The sequence below is a fragment of the Balaenoptera musculus genome, chromosome 4 (assembly GCF_009873245.2).
Source record: "Balaenoptera musculus isolate JJ_BM4_2016_0621 chromosome 4, mBalMus1.pri.v3, whole genome shotgun sequence".
In the NCBI taxonomy this organism is placed as follows: domain Eukaryota; kingdom Metazoa; phylum Chordata; class Mammalia; order Artiodactyla; family Balaenopteridae; genus Balaenoptera; species Balaenoptera musculus.
The window spans coordinates 136,984,083-137,001,719 of record NC_045788.1 but is presented as its reverse complement, the minus strand read 5'-3'; the positions used below and the strand labels follow the sequence as shown (position 1 = coordinate 137,001,719).

Genomic DNA, 17,637 nt, shown 5'->3' with positions numbered 1-17,637 from the left:
TACATTACTTTCAAATTACAGGTGACCCTTGAACAACAGAGGGGTTAGAGGTGCTGACCCCCCCACACAGTCAAATCTCCAAGTATAAATTCACAGCCAGTCATCCATATCTGCAGTTCTGCGTCCATGGATTCAGCCAACTGCAAATCATGTAGTACTAGAGTACTGAAAAAAATCCACGTATTAAGTGGACCTGCACAGTTCAAACTGTGTTGTTCAAGTGTCAATTGTAGTTTGCCCCTTTTAAGGCGTGTTTCTAAGATTTTTTTCAAACATATCTAGAGTAACCTTTATTTTAGGACTAGTTTAGCCCCATTAAGACATGACCCTTTTGGATTCTCAATCAACACAGCATATAATGAGATCTTTCTACTTTGGCTATAAAATACTCAAATATTTTCCAGCCCTGGGTGAGCTCAGAAAATTGTTCTGCTTACAGCTTCCCAGTGGATTCCTTCCCCAGAAATGTTTCCTTCATGAAACTGTACCCTACACATGCACCACAGATTGGCATTCAGTCAACATTTAAGGGGACCACTAAGAAGATTTATGGAACTCTTTCTCTGCATAACTCTCAGCATAAGTCCCTTCTTTCCAGAACTCTGCTCCTCAAATCAGAACCATTCTGGCCTCCCCCAACCCCAATCTTTCTTTCCTCAACTCACTGGCTTTTTTGGGGATCTCCTTCCCCGCACTGAGATCTGCCTCCAGGCAGAAAGCTGCACCATCACAGGACCTCCTCGTTTGTTTCCCATCTGTTAGGGAATGTGGTTCCGCACTGCCTATTGTTTAATATCTGAAAACAGTTGTTCCATGTATTTTGTCCAGTTTCCTAGCTGTTTATGGTGGGAGGGTAAATTCAGAATGTTACTGCCCCACAGTCAAAAACAGAAGTCATGACTCCTGACAACAATTTTAAAGTAAATGTTTTGTAAGATACAACTCCTAAACATACACACACACATCATTATCACATTACCCTGTCTTTGTTTTTATCATGATATGTACATGATATGTATCACTCTTGGTCAATTATGTTACTTGCTTTCTTGCTTATTCTACATTTCACAATAGAACGTAAGCTCTGTGAGTACAGGGATCTTACCTACACTGTCACTCCTGTATCTCCAACACCTAGAACATATCCTGGCCTAGAAAAGGCACTCAAATTCAGCAAATGCATTAAATCAATAAGCAAAGTGTTTTACGAGTATTTCACTTAATATATATTGTGAACTCTTCTACTTAGTAAATTCTAATCTAGATACAGGTAACCCTGACCATAGAGAGTTCCTTAGAATTGTCTATTGTCGTAATTACCAACATCTGAGTAAAGGTTTTTAGTTGCAAACAAAAGAAACTAACTCTAGCTTTGTTGAAACTGTAAAGGAAGTTATTAAAGTGTATTAGGCAACTCACAGAAAACCCCAGGAGGGCCAGGCTGGAAGGCTGCATAACCAAGAACACCGAAAATCCAAACCACAGATCTGGTCCAGTGCAGACAACACAGGATTCGGTCCCTGTGATTTGTACAGATACCACTGACCCTGGAACTAAATGCTACAACTGGATCTGTCACTGACTGCCTCCAGAAGAGCCGCAGCTGCCATCCCCCTTGCACTGCAGAACACAGACTTTGCAAAGTGCCTGCTTCTGCAAATCACTGGCTTCTGAGGTAGTGGAATGGAGGTCCCAGGTCATATGATTGCATCCTAACCCCAAAAAAATGCAGAGAAAGTGAGCAACTGGCTTTCATAATGGAAGACATCTACCTCCCACCAAGATTCTTAAGGTAAAGAATTCCCCAAACATAGAAAGCTACTAGATGTTCTGGTTAATTATCTGAAAGACTAATGAACCAGTAGCACAAAGCATCAATCCCAGCATACCAGAACTTTTATCTATTTCTTCAATTAATGGGTTATAGAAGCTCTATGTTCCTTTTTCTTTTCTATCTGAATGTTTAACTTTAGGGCCTGTAACTGTTCACTGGGTTTTTTATTATCTGGAAGCAGCATAAGCAATCTACTACGATTAACCTTAAGCAAATTTACTTCCCTGCATCTCAGTTTTCTAACTTATAAACAGATACTATCCACCACCTTCTAGGGCTGCTGATAATATTAAAATAACTAATAATGAATATGTAGAGTCTGGCCCATAGCAGGCAATCAATATTAGCATTATTTAATAATGTTACCATTATTAGTTTGTTTTTTTTTTTAATTTTTTATTTATTTTTTTATTTATTTTATTTATGGCTGTGTTGGGTCTTCGTTTCTGTGCGAGGGCTTTCTCTAGTTGCGGCGAGCGGGGGTCACTCTTCATCACGGTGCGCGGGCCTCTCACTATCGTGGCCTCTCTTGTTGCGGAGCACAGGCTCCAGACGCACAGGCTCAGTAATTGTGGCTCACGGGCCTAGCTGCTCTGCGGCATGTGGGATCTTCCCAGACCAGGGCTCGAACCCGTGTCCCCTGCATTAGCAGGCAGATTCTCAACCACTGCGCCACCAGGGAAGCCCTAGTTTATTTTTTAACAAGAGAAACTCACTGATTTACATGAACATCTCTTTTTTAAAAAGAATCTGCCAATGCCAACAAGCTGAAGATCCAAGTTTCTATTTTACATTGGTATTATAAATGTTATCCCCCTTAGCCCCTTTGTTATCAGAGATGAAGCAACAATAAGGTAGTCTAACATGTTGCCACCAGAACTAAGTTCAAGGAATACATAAACAGATGGACAAATGGACAGCTGGATGATGGAAGCACATCAAGCCACGCCTCCTTTAGGGTTCTCTACAGCGAACTCCAACCACACTGGAGGGCTTCATGGCCATGAACGGGACCACGTACGTCCACCTAACTCACAACTACGTCCCAAGGGCCTGGCAAGGGGCCAGGCAAAGAGCCAAAAAATGAAATCTGAATATTTGCTTTTCTAAATATTTACTACAGAAACTAGTCCCTGAGAAAGGTTTCAGAACTGCTTTAAAACAAGTCCCTTTTAAGCTTTTAAAAAGATCATTCACCTGACAAGATCAAAAGCTTCAGTAATTTTCTAACTACAAGACTCAATTCTTTTGAAAATCCATCCGTACAATGAACTTTCCCTCAATCATTCTTCTTGTTCTGTTGTCCAAATGTGAAGAAAAAGTAACGCCAAAACGCATCCAAACCACTTTCTTCACTTTTTTTTTTTTTTGGCTGCATTGGGTCTTCATTGCTGTGCACGGGCTTTCTCTAGTTGTGGCGAGCGGGGGCTACTCTTCATTGCGGCGCACAAGCTTCTCATTGCGGCGGCTTCTCTTGTTGCAGAGCATGAAGCCTCAGTAGTTGTGGCACATGGGCTCAGTAGTTGTGGCTTGTGGGCTCTAGAACGCAGGCTCAGTAGCTGTGGCACACGGGCTTAGGTGCTCTGCGGCACGTGGGACCTTCCCGGATCAGGGATCGAACCCATGTCCCCTGCACTGGCAGGTGGATTCTTAACCACTGCGCCACCAGGGAAGTCCCTTCTATCACTTTTTAAATGACGCCAAAGCTAGAGCTTATTTTACATGTGAACCCGAGAGCTACTGCAAATGCTGGATTGACATTCCAGATATAACTGTTGAACGAAACTCACTTTGCTGGCTAAAAATCATAAAGAACATCCAGCCTGATTCCCTCCACAATTTAAAACCATTCCAAATGAAACTAAGAACTGTATCTATTTCAATAAACTAATAAAATTATGTACTCCTTTAATAGAGAAGGCACAATCTTTCAACTCCGTAATACCAACACTGAACTTCTAACAACCAGTAGGTATTTCATATGCACTTATTAAATTAATCCATGAGTAAATAACTTTGTCTTTTTACTGGCTACATAGAGTTTTCCAAGCTTATCTTTAAAAAGACAGGATTCACCTTTTTCTTCTTCTTCAAGGCTCCCATATTCCCTGTCTAACTCTTACTCCAAATGTACATTCCCCTTATGTAATCATTTGGTCCTTGAGACCAACTAGTAAAGACCAAAACGTAGTTCACTGATGCATTCAACAAATGTTTACTTGGTACTCACCACACGCCAAACACTTGCCGATCTCTTAGAATGCAAGGGGGAGCAAAACACCACTGCTCCTGCTCTCTGGAGAGTATTAATAAAACAAGCGCTAAAAAAATTACCACCTGTGATAAGCATTGTGAAAGGAAAGTACAGGGAGACATGAGACATTAAAAAAGAAGAGGTGACTAGGACAGGGCTCTGCTTTCCCTGACAAAGTAATATCTGAACTGAAAATGAAGGAGGAAAAGAAGTTAACCAGAAGAAAGAAGGGATGATGGCTGGCCCAGGAAGCAGACATGCAAAGATATGGGAGACAAGACGGCTTAAGTCAGCTGGAGCCAGATCATCCAGGTAAGGAGTGCTATGACTAGTCTAGTCTTTCCCCTAGAAGTCACAATAAATCATTAAAGCGGTTTTTTTTTTTTTTTTAAAGAACTGAGAATTCCTGTTCATCCATTTGTTCAAGTCTCTCCATTTCTATCCATTCTATTGAATTTTATTCCTTGACCTTCCCTATATGCCCACATCCTTTACTTCACATGTCCGTATCTTTATCTTATTCAGCAAACAGCCTTCTTCCAAACATCTCCCATGAATCCTAAGACTTCTGTCTTCAATTTCCTCCCTTTGCAGAGCTGACTCCAGTACTGCTGAGTAGCTGTGGGCCTTCAGGCCAATTCTTAGGTAAATTTATCTAGCATTACTGACATTTTGAACTGTACCACAGAACCACTACAGGGAAATTCAAAAATTGAAATTAGATGGCAAAATATGCTGAGATCCTAATAATTTTCTTACCATTGCTCTTTTGGAAAACTTTAATGAAACAGTCTTTTGTACCATAGTAATGTCTCTCAAAAATAAATGTGTTTGATGTAAAGGTGAAGTAAAACACACCACTGTGATGACAGCTGTTCTTTTTCAAGGGGAAACGATCAAATCAGAACAAATTTTTCAGCAGACAGTATTTGTCTTAGAAACAGCAGTCCTACTTATATCCAAATAAACTTTAACCTAAAATTAACTGTCAAAGGGACTCTTAAAAGGAGACAAAAATTTTGACCTTCAAAAAGCAACATCAAACATTACTCAATTTCATAGACTGTGTTCCCTTTAATGAAAATTCACATGTACTCTAGACTGCGTCCTTAAGCCTACTCTGGATTAGGAGCAGGCTATTAAAGATCCCCCGCTACAACTAACTTCCATGATGGCACATACGGCAAGGGTTTTATTTCAGCATTGATTCCCAGGCCCTAGTGCCATGTTTGGCACTAGTAGGTACTCAATAAATAGCTCTATCTGCCTCACAAGATAAATGCTTTTTAGATGATTGGTCTCCCAATAACAACATATGTGAACATAAACAATAAATATGGTATTTTTCAGGAAAATACTAAGACACTCAGAATAAATTAAACTCTCACATGTTTAACTACTCTATACTTTTCAAACCATGAACTGTGATACAACCTTTCCCTTTCCAGAATCACAGCTTCTAACACTGCCTTCTCCCACTGCCCCATTTTTTAGCTCATTTTTAATGGTGCTATAAATTATTTCCACCTGTCACTAATGGAAGGTTTGAACTACAATAATAATTCTATCTTCTGTTCTTCCACAGTTCCTTCAGGACCTTACTAGGAAATATTCTCAGCTGTCCCATTAAGTCAGTCATTCGACTCCTTATGACCTTTACTATACTGCCACCAAAGCTGAATTCTCTCCTTTCTATCTCCAAAACCTGGGTCACATTGCTATTTGAATCCAGAAATATTCACTTTGTTCTGTTGAAAATTAAATAATTAAGAACTCAAGATGTTCCTAACTTGGCTCTCCCTCTGCCTTGTTTTTCCCTCTCTTATTCCTCATGCCTGTACACCTAGAATGAGCCTTTCAAAAGGCTGTCATCTCCCTAACCCATGGATCTGCCATTATCGCCCTGACGAAAAACCTTCAACTGCCCCAAATTCAAATTCCTTTTAAGACCCATTAACTCTCATTTCTCACTGCAATTGTTCCTATCCCTCCCCCAACATAACACACACACACACACACACACACACGCTCTTATACTCCAGGCACACCCACCACAGGTGCCCATATGACTTCTTCCAGCCGACTGTCACTTCCCCAGGTTCTACTGTAAAAAGCCCATCCATTCTTCGAGACCAAGCTCCCATCCCTCCTCCTCCACAAGGCATGCTCAAATCCCCAGATCTGTCTGACTTCCCCGTGTTCTTCTAGTTAGTTCTCTGTATGGCAATACCTCTAATTGTTAGCAGCCATGGTCTTACCTGTGCTAGTTTTGCCTGTATACACACAACTATCTCAACACTAACAGCACAGGTCACCAAACCTTATTCACTTTTGTAGTCAAAGTTTCTACCACCGTAATTCACATATCTTATACAGAGGACAGGCAAATGTTTCCTCAGTTGAAGAGGAACAAGAATCCCCTTTTACAATTTATCCAAGCATTTACAATTATAAGCATTTACAATTTATTTATAAGCATTTACAATTTATCAAAACAGTTTTTCATTCAACAGAATAAATAAATACAGGAAAATCACAGAACAATTTTAACTAAACAACAAAGAACGAATACTTTGTTATTTAAAGTACAAGACTTACAGTACAGTGTAAGATGCTCAAATTCACTCATAAAGAAATGCAAATTCAAACAACTAGACTTCACTATTCACCTATTAAATTGACAAAGATTTAAAACTTCGATAACACCAGTGTTGGTGAGATTTGGAAAACTATACACTCTCAGACACTGCTGATGAAGTATGAATTGGTGCTACTTCTTGGAAAACAATTTGGCAATACATATTCAAATGTGCACATACCTGGTGAACCAGCAATTTCCCTTATAAATATATACTCTCTGGCTAACGCTCACAGGAAAGTTACATGTACAAGGATGTACACTGCAGCATTGTTTAAAAATAGCAAAAATAGGGAAAAAATATTTAAATGCTCTTTAATGGAGACTGACTCAATTGTGCTGGATCCATAACATGGAACACTTCCCATCCGTTAAAAAAACAGGGAAACTCTACCACCTGATGTGGGAATATTTCTAAGATGATCAAGAAGCTTAAGTTGCAAAACTGTGTGTTTAGCATGATCCCATTTGCTTTTGATTTTAAGTACACAGAGTGGATATACACACACACACACACAATGTCACACTAAAAAAAATCAGGATCGCACTAAATATACAGCTTTGTAACAGACGTGTATATACTAAATGTTTACATATACAGTTGTACATTTGTATGTATAGAACATTTCTAGTAGGAAAAACTAAATAGCTATTACTTATGGAGCACAGGGGGGTGGGGGGTGGGGGGTGGGGGGTGACACCATTCTACCAGGCTGGATCTTTTTTTTTTTTAATCGTGAAAATACATAACTTGTTGATTGTTAAGAATTAAAATTCTCTAGATCAAAGTGATACCTTTTATGTCTGATATAAGACTGCTCAAATAGGAGCCCTAAACAGATGAAAAAACACTAAGAAAAAGAGAACACTCCTACTCCAATGACTCCATATTCCATCAAGCCCAGTGGTCCTCAGCAAAATTATCCACAGTCCCATTACGGACACTCTTATCAACAGAAGGCCAGCAAGTGCCAGTCTAACGCTACCAACCTCCGGCCACCAGAGAAGCCTCCATGAACCCTTCCAGGACTGCACCACAAGCAGGTATTTCTCAAACATGCCCTTCATTTTCCTTGGGCAAGGGCACATGTGCCCTACCCTTCCCTCCCTGTCCCAAAAAGCTCTCTTATTAGTGCAGGTGCTACTCTCCAATGTTTACAATGACAGCCAGCTAAATGATAAAAATAAAGTGTTAACCTGATAACAGATAAAGGATATTCCTCTGGGAATATTTCCACTTTAAATTAGGGAATCCAGCTCTTACCTTAATTTAAAGGAATGAATTCAACAGTGAGAACTGCAAGCAAACCAGAAGAAAAGGAAAGTAATAATTTGAGGACATGACCTCCCTTTGTTCCTTCTAAACATGCCAGGTCAAAACCTACCTGTCATCTACCCTAACACTGGAGATACACTACCCTACCCACTACAGCACCGACACTAACTATACCTGATTTAAAACCTCAACTTCCCACCTTTAAATACTCATTTGACCAAGTCAGGCTATTCTTCTAAGAGGCTAAGAAGACAGGTAAGTGAGCCAACCATTCACTACCAATGAGCTCACACATAAATAGCAACATATTTGAAAACAACAGATCTTCCTATAAAATCAAAAATGCAGTTGTACTCTAGTCTCTGTCCCCTCTTCTGTAGAAAGAACAAAGAACCAAGAGTCAGGAAAACATGTGCTAGTCCCCCAGACCTGCTTATTCTGAGGCACTGGTTAGTCATTTATTTTCTCTGCATCCCTTTCCTTCTCTAAAATGAGAGACGAACTATGTCAATGTTTCTCAAAATGCTTCTACTGCATCAGGATTACCCGGAGTCCAAATTAAGAAAGGGGATTCTAGAGTGTCACCCATACCTACAGAAAAAGAAGTATCGGAGCTTGGGAATCCCACAACTTTGACAAGTTATCCTGAAAACTATTTGAGACCCATTAGTTCCTCAGGTCTCTACTTGACCTAATTATACGCTAGTTCAAAGAATCCTAGACCTTCCTCTTTCGTCAAACCCATGAAATAAAGAGGAAGATACTGGACAGTAAATGTTTAAATATCACTGCTATCATCCTCCTTGCAACTTCAGTGATTCAAACATTTACTGAAAACCTAACAAGATACTGCGATACTAAATCACAATATCCTAGTATTGCCTGCTGAGGATGTGAGCACAAATACACACAAAACGGTCAAGGGGACTGCTAAAACTAAATCCAAGAGCTTAGATTTCAAATACTGTTTACTGCAATAGTCACAGCAGTCAAGAATCATGTTTCTATCAGAAAATACCGTCAGTAAAATAATGTGACCCAAAATTCCTTCACTACTAGTAGTTACAATTTTTGTAATCTGACTACACATGTATATATTCTATATACTATGTACTGATGGTCTATTTCAATTTGTACACCATAGTTCAAAAGAGTAATGAGCAAATATGGAATATAAACTTATTAATTAGTGCAATAAGTTGTTTTTTCAAAGTTCATTTCTGTAAGTTTCTCCCAAAACATTTGAAAGTGTGACAGGCAATGTTTCATAATCCCCCCCCATTCTCTTCTTTCAGTAGAAACAGATTTTCAGCCAAACAGCCACCTACTGAAGACCACATATCCCAGCCTCCTTTGCAGCTACATGCGGCCACCTAAGTTCTGACCAATGGGTGTGAACAAAAGTCCCATATGCAACTTCCAGGTCTGTCTTTAAAGAGGGGATGTTCTCTCCCCACATCCTGTTCCTGGACTGTGCATGTGGAGAGGAGCTGTCCTCAACTGTATAGGAAATGGTGCCCCCTTAAGCACAGGAAAACAAGTCAGAAGGAACCAAGCTCCCCTATATCTTGGAGCCACCACATCAGCCTTAGACTACTTACATGAGAGAGAAGTAAACTCCTTGTTTAAGCCACTGTATTTAGTCCGAACATAGGTCCAATCTTGTGCTCTAACTAATGCATATAGAAAGATTAAGTTACTAATAAATATTACAAAACAGCTACTTACCAACTCAGTAAGGCTGAAACTCTAATTATAAATTCTTGGGTAATCTCACTACTGAAATTATTGCTACGTACCAACTTACATTTATATAACATTTTACACTTTTTGCAGAACACCGCATTACAGTACCTCATTTCACATTCTCAAAACCCTGGGCAAGGCAGCGGGTGCTCTGCACATTTGGACACAGGACACTAAAGCTCGGAAGCTACTTTGCCCAAGGTTGCACAACTAAGGAGTGGTGCTCAGGCAGGATTTGGCACACAGGTTCCTCATTCCATCGTCCCATGTACATGTACATTTAGCTACACCTGTTATGTGCCAGGCACTGGAGTTACAGAATTATTCCTGTCCAGATGGACCTTACAGGTTAGTGGAGAGAGGGAGAGACAGACAGTAAATGAGTAAGTGTACTTATGCGTACATATGAATAACTGTATAGCAACTTTTAGTAATGGCTGTCAAAAAAAGCAGAGTCTGTAAGAATGCATGGCCAAGGAATCTTACTTAGACTGGGGTTTAGAGGAAGGCCTCTGAAGAAGTAGCATTTATGCTGAGACCATAAGGATGAGTATCAATGAAGAAGAGGAAAAGAGGGAGAAAGCTATTAAAAAATGTATGTGTGCTATCTCAGTCTTCACAAGAACCCCATGGTAAGTACCATCAACCCCATTTTACAGATGAAGAAACTGATACTTAGCAAAATCACTGTGCCTTAAGTCCACACTGCCAGTGAGTGGCAGGACCTGAGATTCCAGACCTGCCTGACTCAGGAGGCTCTGCCTGGCACCATCTCACAGGCCAATACTCTCTCCACAGTTATGCTTCTTCAACTGCTATCTCTAACTTGCTATCAAGCAGATTGTGGATAGATGTCACAATTTCAGCATCTTCTTACCCAAATGCATGTGCTAAAATGCCAACCTTAACCACAAATATCCATAAAACTTAAAAAAATAATAAACTCTTTCCAGTCGAAATTTTATATACTTAGAGAAATAATGGGATTATTTAATGAACAGGTATGTTATTTAAAATAGAGGTGATGCTGAAACCAGTTTCATTCCATGTTAAACCAGTTCACTAAGCCCCTCTCCACAAAATCAATTTGAACAAGCAATTCAATTATGGTGAGATAAAACTAAAAATAATTCATCAAGAGTAAAGATACATTTTAAACTATTATGCACTATATATCAGATATGGGCACATGTCCATCAAACAAACAAAACTTTAACAGTACTACAAACTTTTAAAAGTCACCTTCTAGAAGAGAGGATACATAGCTCTGGGAGAAGAATCAATTGCTGAAAAGACAAAATGGTTCTGTATTAGCAAAAAGTATGCCTACAAGGAACCACATCATCTTAGATGTTCAATGTACCACAAGTTATCTCCAATAAAGAATTTTAACTCGTTATACAACTCTGGAAGTAGGATTTCAAAGCAAAACCATAACTTTTTAAAAACATTTAGCTGGTTTATACAATGCAATATTACCAAGTCATTTTGTTTTCATATACCAAAAAATGAAACTAAGGCTGCCTGTAGCCACTAGGTTAGGAAACAAGACTTGTCTCTAATTGCCTAATATGAGCCTTAAATTAATTACTTTAGTCATGTGAAGTCAACATTTCACTTTCACATAACCAATGGTAAACTCCACAGCTCTAGCTTAACATTATAGCATTGACATAAGACAAGATTTCAAATGATTTCTTTATTTAGAGGCAACTGGGGAGAAATTTTAGGTAGTTTAAAGTAATTTGATGATTTTTCCAAGTAATTAACCACAAATTTTAACCTCCTCCCCCTAAATTTTTAATCCAAAACTGTGCACGCCTTGGGTTATGAATTACTATAATTTCTCCAGCCATCAAAACATTGCCCATTGTCAAAATGATATATGGTAATAAGTCTTTCAAAAAGCATAACCACTATGTATACACGTAAGGTGCTCACACAAAAGTAACAAAGTCACGCATTTCACTTTACAGGGCAAAGTGTGTTAAGTGTCAAGTTTCAGGTGATCATGTTTAATAGTTTCAAGTAATATCTTTACTTCTAAGCAGAAAATACACACAAGTATCTGGAGGTAAAACCACCAAAAAAACTCAACAGAAAATAGTGATTCTTAGCTCACAGTTTAAATTACTGATAGTAATACAACAAAATTCTAAGACTACTAAAATTCTGGGAGAGAAAAATCAAGTTCTTTATAAAGACTCTGGAAGTTTTGGGGTTCTGCTGGATTTAGATAAAGTTTTTCTCGGTGGGGGGATAAAAAGAGAAACTGCTTGCGGGTGGGGGTGGGCATGTAGGAAATGTGAAAGTTCTCTGAGACAAGAGAAAAGTGAATGTTAAAGCAAAGAAAATTTGACACACACCTTACCACAAATAAAGTCACAAATAAAGCCCCCTCTTCTATTAAGCTTATTTTTAGATCATGTAGAAGGCAATTAATTCCCTTCTCACTCATAATAAAGTTACTTCTATTCAAGTTTTCTCCCCATGACTAGATAGTTGCCAAGCATAAACATGCATGTGAAAATATCCCTGGGCATTCTAAACTTCTAAGCTTTTTTTTGTTTTGTTTCCAAGTAGTACCCAAGATTCAATACAAATTAGCATCTTCTTTCTTTGTATAGTTTCAAAACAAAACATATGCCAAAGGTCACTCTCACCACGTATTATAACAAGTTATCTTAAATTTGGTTTCACGGGGATTTGTAGCTCTACAAAAACCTATGTAAATTCTTTAAATACCAGTTGTTGCACTTACCACACTCCCCACGGCAACATCTCTAAGTCATACACACAAAAAAATCTGCATAAATGAAACTAAGGGGCAGACATCAGACAATATTCTAGAGGAGGAAAAAATTCTAAGCCAGGTTTTTTTTTAACATCTACATTCCCAAACAAGACACTGCATTACAATGAAACATCTTCATTTGTTTTGAATGTTAGTGCCCTTAAAAGAGGCTGGATTAACTCAATTTTTGAATCCCCAGGACACAGTAACTATGTATGTTTGTTAAGTTTCCATTAAGTCCCACCAAAAAGTCTTTAAAAGAAATGTAAGAAACGATCTTAAACCTAAATTCCATATTCCAAACAAAAACAAAGATCTCACTAGATCACTTAGTCCATCTCCCACCCCTACCAATAAGGACCATCCACTCACTTAATTCTATTCAAATCCATAATCTTTTTTAGATTTCAAAGGAGTGAGTCTTCACCTTACAGACACAGGAGTGACCCTTCCTTCCAGGATAAATAACTTCTGAGCTTACGCTTCTTATGAACTTTTTATACTCAGTTTTACATTACAACTTGCTGTACACATTGACAGGACTCAACTTTTTGGCAAGGTCTGAAGTCTAAATGAATTTGGACAGCCACCATAAACATCACTGTTATTCCAAGGCAAATCCTCCAAAAGCACTGGGGTACTTTAAGTGTAAGTCATATGTATACTAAAAATCTTAATATAACTGAGTGAACTTTTTTCATAACTGCAGTCTCTTTGAAACTATCTTCTTCCATTTAAAATCTTAGCACCTGAAATTTTAATTCTCTTTCCACATTTACACTCTAGCTGAAAAAAATATTCTCGTAACTAATCAAGATGAGAAGTTTACAAAACAAAAGCTAAAGGTAATTCCACTGAATTATGAAAACGCCCCCAAAATCAAAATATTAAATATATCCACTCTTAAATACTTTGTATATGTAAAGTGTAAGGGATCACAGAGAAAACCTTAAGTATTCAAAGATAAAAAATAACTAAAAATAACTTTGCACAAAACTTTCTTATGACTCATCAATACTTACACGACTATAATTAAATTTAAGTGTGAACAAAACGCACTGAAGAATATTTTTTAATTCCTTCCATTCAAAAATTGTCTATGTAGTTTGCTTGGGAGCAGGGGAGAGGCTGACAAGTTAGTTTCATTCAGAGGCCCTCACCTCAACCTTTCCTTTCCTCTTCCGCAAACTACAAAGTTAATTCCATGCAAAACACTATACGCGGACAGAAGCTCTAGGTTAGAACCCTGAGTCATTACACACAGATCGCTCCAAAATCTGCCAATATTTATAATAATGAGTTATACCCTAGTGATTAAGAGCCCAGGCTGGCTACAGACTCCTGGTCCCAGCTGTATGACCTTGGATGAGTCACCGCTCAATTTCCTCATCTGTGAAATGGGTAACAGTTCCTACCGGGAGAATAAGCGACTTAATTAATACACGTAAGGCCCTGAAGAAAAGTGCCTGGCACTATTCGTCCTAATCTTTAAATCAGTGTGAAAACAATGTTACAAGGTGTATATTCTGACAACTTGGGCGGAATTCGAGAACCAAATGGTGCTGGCATTCAAGTACTGCACCTAGATTACAAGATTCACATCATCCAAGGGTTGGACGACAGGCACAGAGAAGTGATCAGAGTCACTCACTCACTAATTCTGCCATTTTTAACTATTTCGGACCAGGGAGGGGCCTTTCGCTAAGTGTGAAGCTATTCAGCAGCTCCGGTGGCTCTAAGCGAGAGTAGATCTCTGCCTATTAACAGACTTGTGAAGTTTCGTTGCAATACCCAGGTATCAATTATAATTTACGCATCCTCAGCCACCAATTCCTCCAGCTGCTAAACAGGTCATCAATCCACCTCGAGTGGCCGGGCTCACTTGCACTCACTGCACAACTTCGGAGCATGCCGAGTGCCCTGGCTCCAGCACACACCCCAAAGGGCCGCGCGGGGACCGGGCTAGCGACCTTCCCCGGCGCCTAGCCCGGCAGCCAGCCCCATTTTCTTAACCCGCGCATTGTCCTTGCGGAGAACCCCGGCCGTTCCCACACTGGTGGGGACCAAGAGGAGGGACGAGGGAGGAGCTGGGGGAAGAGGATGAGGAGGAAGAGGAGGAGGAGGAGGAAGACAACCTCCTCCCCTTCGCTCGGGCGACCAGTGAAGGTCTGGCGCTTTCTCCGGCCCCCAAGCCCCGGCTCCCGGGAGGCCGCGGCCCCATCTCCCGCCCTCCGCAACTTTCCCTCCGCTCGCACCCGCCTCTCCTCCGGGACCGGGCCTGTCGGGCTCCCTCCCCCGGCGGCCGGCCCCGGGCCGCGGCGCCTCCTCCTAAAATGGCAGGTCCCTCCCTCCGCCCGGCCGGTCTCGGCACGGGCCCGGCTGCAGGCCGCGGGGGGAGCCGGGCGCCGGGCCGGGCCGGGCGGGGCCGGGGCCGCGGCCGGGCCAGGCCGGACACTCACCGGGACGATGGCGGGGCGCTCGCGCCGTTCCCTCCGGTGAGTCTCTGCCTCGGGCTCTCGCCGCTGCGCTCTCGCCGCGGCCTCCGCAGCCAGCGCCGCCCCGGCCTCCTCTCTCCGCCCCCGGCGCTCCCGGCTCCGCGGCCGAGCCGCAGCCTCCTCAGTCTCTCTCCGGCTCGCGGTTCCAGCGGCGCCCGGGGCCGGGGAGGCGACAGCCCCCTCCCCGGCAAATACCGCAGTCCCCGGACCCCGACTCCCAGCGGCGGGGCCGCGAGGCCCGGCCCGGCGCGGAGGGCGGCGGCGGCGGCGAGGCCGGGCGCCGAGTCGCGGCCGCTGCCGGTGGCTTCTTCCCGAGGAGGATTTTGTAAATTTCACAAAATGGCGCGCGCTCCAAACCTGCGCAGCGAGAAGCGCCGGGGCCCGAGCGGCGGCGGCGGCGGCGGCGGCGGCTCCTCCGCCAGGAGAGCCCGAACCGCCCGCCCCCGAGTCCCCGCACAGACAGACACTCACACACACTCACACACACACACGCACGCACACTCGTCCTCGCACACGCTCACGCACACACACACTCTCTCACACTCACACCGGTCCCGCCCGCTCGCCGGCGGCGGCAGCGGCACCAACAGCAGCAGCAGGAACAGCAGCAGAAGCGGCGGCGGCGGCGGCGCCCGCACCCCCCGCTCGGGGTGTACGCTCCCTGAGCCCGTCCCGGGCCGCGATCAGCAGCAGCGACGGCAGCAGTCTCCCCGGATCCCCCCGCCGCTCTTGCCGCCGCCACCCCCGCCTCACTCCAATGGGGCTTTTTATTATTATTCGGGCGGGAAGCGAAAGGGTTTAAAAAAAAACCAACCAACAAAATGGCGACGGACCGACCCGGTCGCTATAGCAACTGTCAATCAAAACGCAAAACCCCGGCTGACGTGCTAACGTCCTCCTCCCGCCCCCCGGCCCCAAGCCGGCGGGCGGGGCCTGTTGCTCGGGCAACGGCAGATTCCGTTCCCTCCTTTCCCTCTCCCCCTCCGTCCCCAACCAACCACCCAACCCCCTCAGGTCACGTGAAGGATAAATTCGGAGTTCGGGCCCGCTACGAGTGTCAGAGGAGGGCGCGTGATTCGCTCGGGGGAGGGGAGAAGAGGGGGATGGCCGGGCCGAGGTAGGGAAGGGGAAGAGGAAGGGGGGCGAGGCGGCGGCCCGGCCTGTGCGCGAGCGCCCGCCTCTTCCCCGGCCGCCCGGCCGCGCCCCGCCCCGCTCCCGCCGCGCCCGCCGCGCCCGCGCCGACTGCGGCCCGCAGAGCGCGCGCGGCCCCCGCGCCACCGCCCTCGGAGCCCAGAGCTTCCGCGTCGTGCGCCCGCAGCCCCGCCCGCCCCGGGGGGAGGGGGGCCGGACTCTGAGGCCGCGCGGGGACCCGGGGAACCCACCCCCCGCGCGCCCGGGCAGGGGGCTCTCACCTTCATCCCCGGGGAGCGCGCCAGCCGCGCACGTCCGCGTGCTTAAGCTGTTCTTCGAAGGGCTCGCGTGCCCCCCTCGCCGGAAAATGCCCACGGAGGCTGCGGCGGGGGGTGGGGAAGAGGCCGCCTCCGCGTTTCAGACATCTCAGGAATTCCGGACGCTTCGCCCGCATTCAGGATGCCCCTGCGGCTGACACCTTGATTAAATCCTGTCGCTCGGTCTTTGAGGTGGCCAATGCAAGCGTACAGAAATTATGGACGGAGCCATCATAAAAACTTTAGACTGTGCAGGCTCTCCCAGGCGTTCCCACGGATTTCAACCCCCCTCCCGCCTTTCCGGGCACAGCCTTCCTTCCCCGTCGGAATTCCCCGAAAATTAATCGTCTTAAGCTGTTACTGTATCTTTGTCCAACTCCCTGATTTTCTTTTTCATGTACCGTCTCAGTTTCCAGATTCTAGATCCGCCCACAATTTATTAATATTCTGGCCTTGGTTTATCTTTGTTTTATCTAGACCTTCTGCCTGACTAAATATTGCGAGGTGTGCTCCCCAGGCATTAAAACCTAGGTATGCTAGTAGCCCTGCTGTGCTGGCTACTGTGTAATTAGTAGACAGCCACTGTCTGAAATTATATTTTGTACCAAGCCTAGTAAAATGGCATTTAATATTATGGTAAAAAGGATATTATAGATATTATTTTACTCTTAGTCACCAGTTTATGGATTTATTTCTAAGCTTGTTTTTGCAATCTTATGATAATGTTCATATCAATTTTTTCTTAAGGTTAAACCGTTCATAAGTACAATGGCTGCAGATACAACCTTACAGGTGTAAAGAATCTAAAAAAAGAGGGGATGTATGTATATGTCTAACTGATTCACTTTGCTGTACACCTGAAACTAACACATTTTAAATCAACTATACTCCAATAAAAAAAATGTTTTTAATCTTTTAGTACAAATCAAAAGAAAAAAAAGGAAAAACAACCCCGTTATAAATACTGGTCTCTAGCCTGTGTGACTGGAGAAAAGACACTTGAGTTTTTCCAACAAATGTTTCCCTCCTACAGTTATTAGAACCTTGATATACTAAGGCAACCATTCAAATTAGCACAGGCCATGAAAGAAACCAGACTAAACTTGAGATAAATTAGGCAAAAAGTAGGCAAATAACTTACTTCAGACTGAT

General features: G+C 43.1%; 1 protein-coding gene across 15 annotated transcripts in view; it reads right to left on the bottom strand.

The window, feature by feature from the left end:
* Window positions 1-17,322, bottom strand: part of DYRK1A (dual specificity tyrosine phosphorylation regulated kinase 1A) — a 148,896-nt gene extending 131,574 nt beyond the window's left edge. For 4 of the 15 annotated variants that reach the window (XM_036851137.1, XM_036851144.1, XM_036851130.1 and 1 more), the window contains exons 1-2: window positions 15,002-15,238; window positions 10,991-11,034 (exon numbers count right to left, since the gene is read on the bottom strand). The gene's annotated coding sequence lies outside the window, so the exon portion shown is untranslated. Of the gene's footprint in view, window positions 1-10,990; window positions 11,035-15,001; window positions 15,243-16,449 lie in introns of those variants that run through there. The other 11 variants (XM_036851131.1, XM_036851129.1, XM_036851140.1 and 8 more) reach the window with 8 other exon arrangements.
* Between the last annotated feature and the right edge of the window lie 315 nt (window positions 17,323-17,637).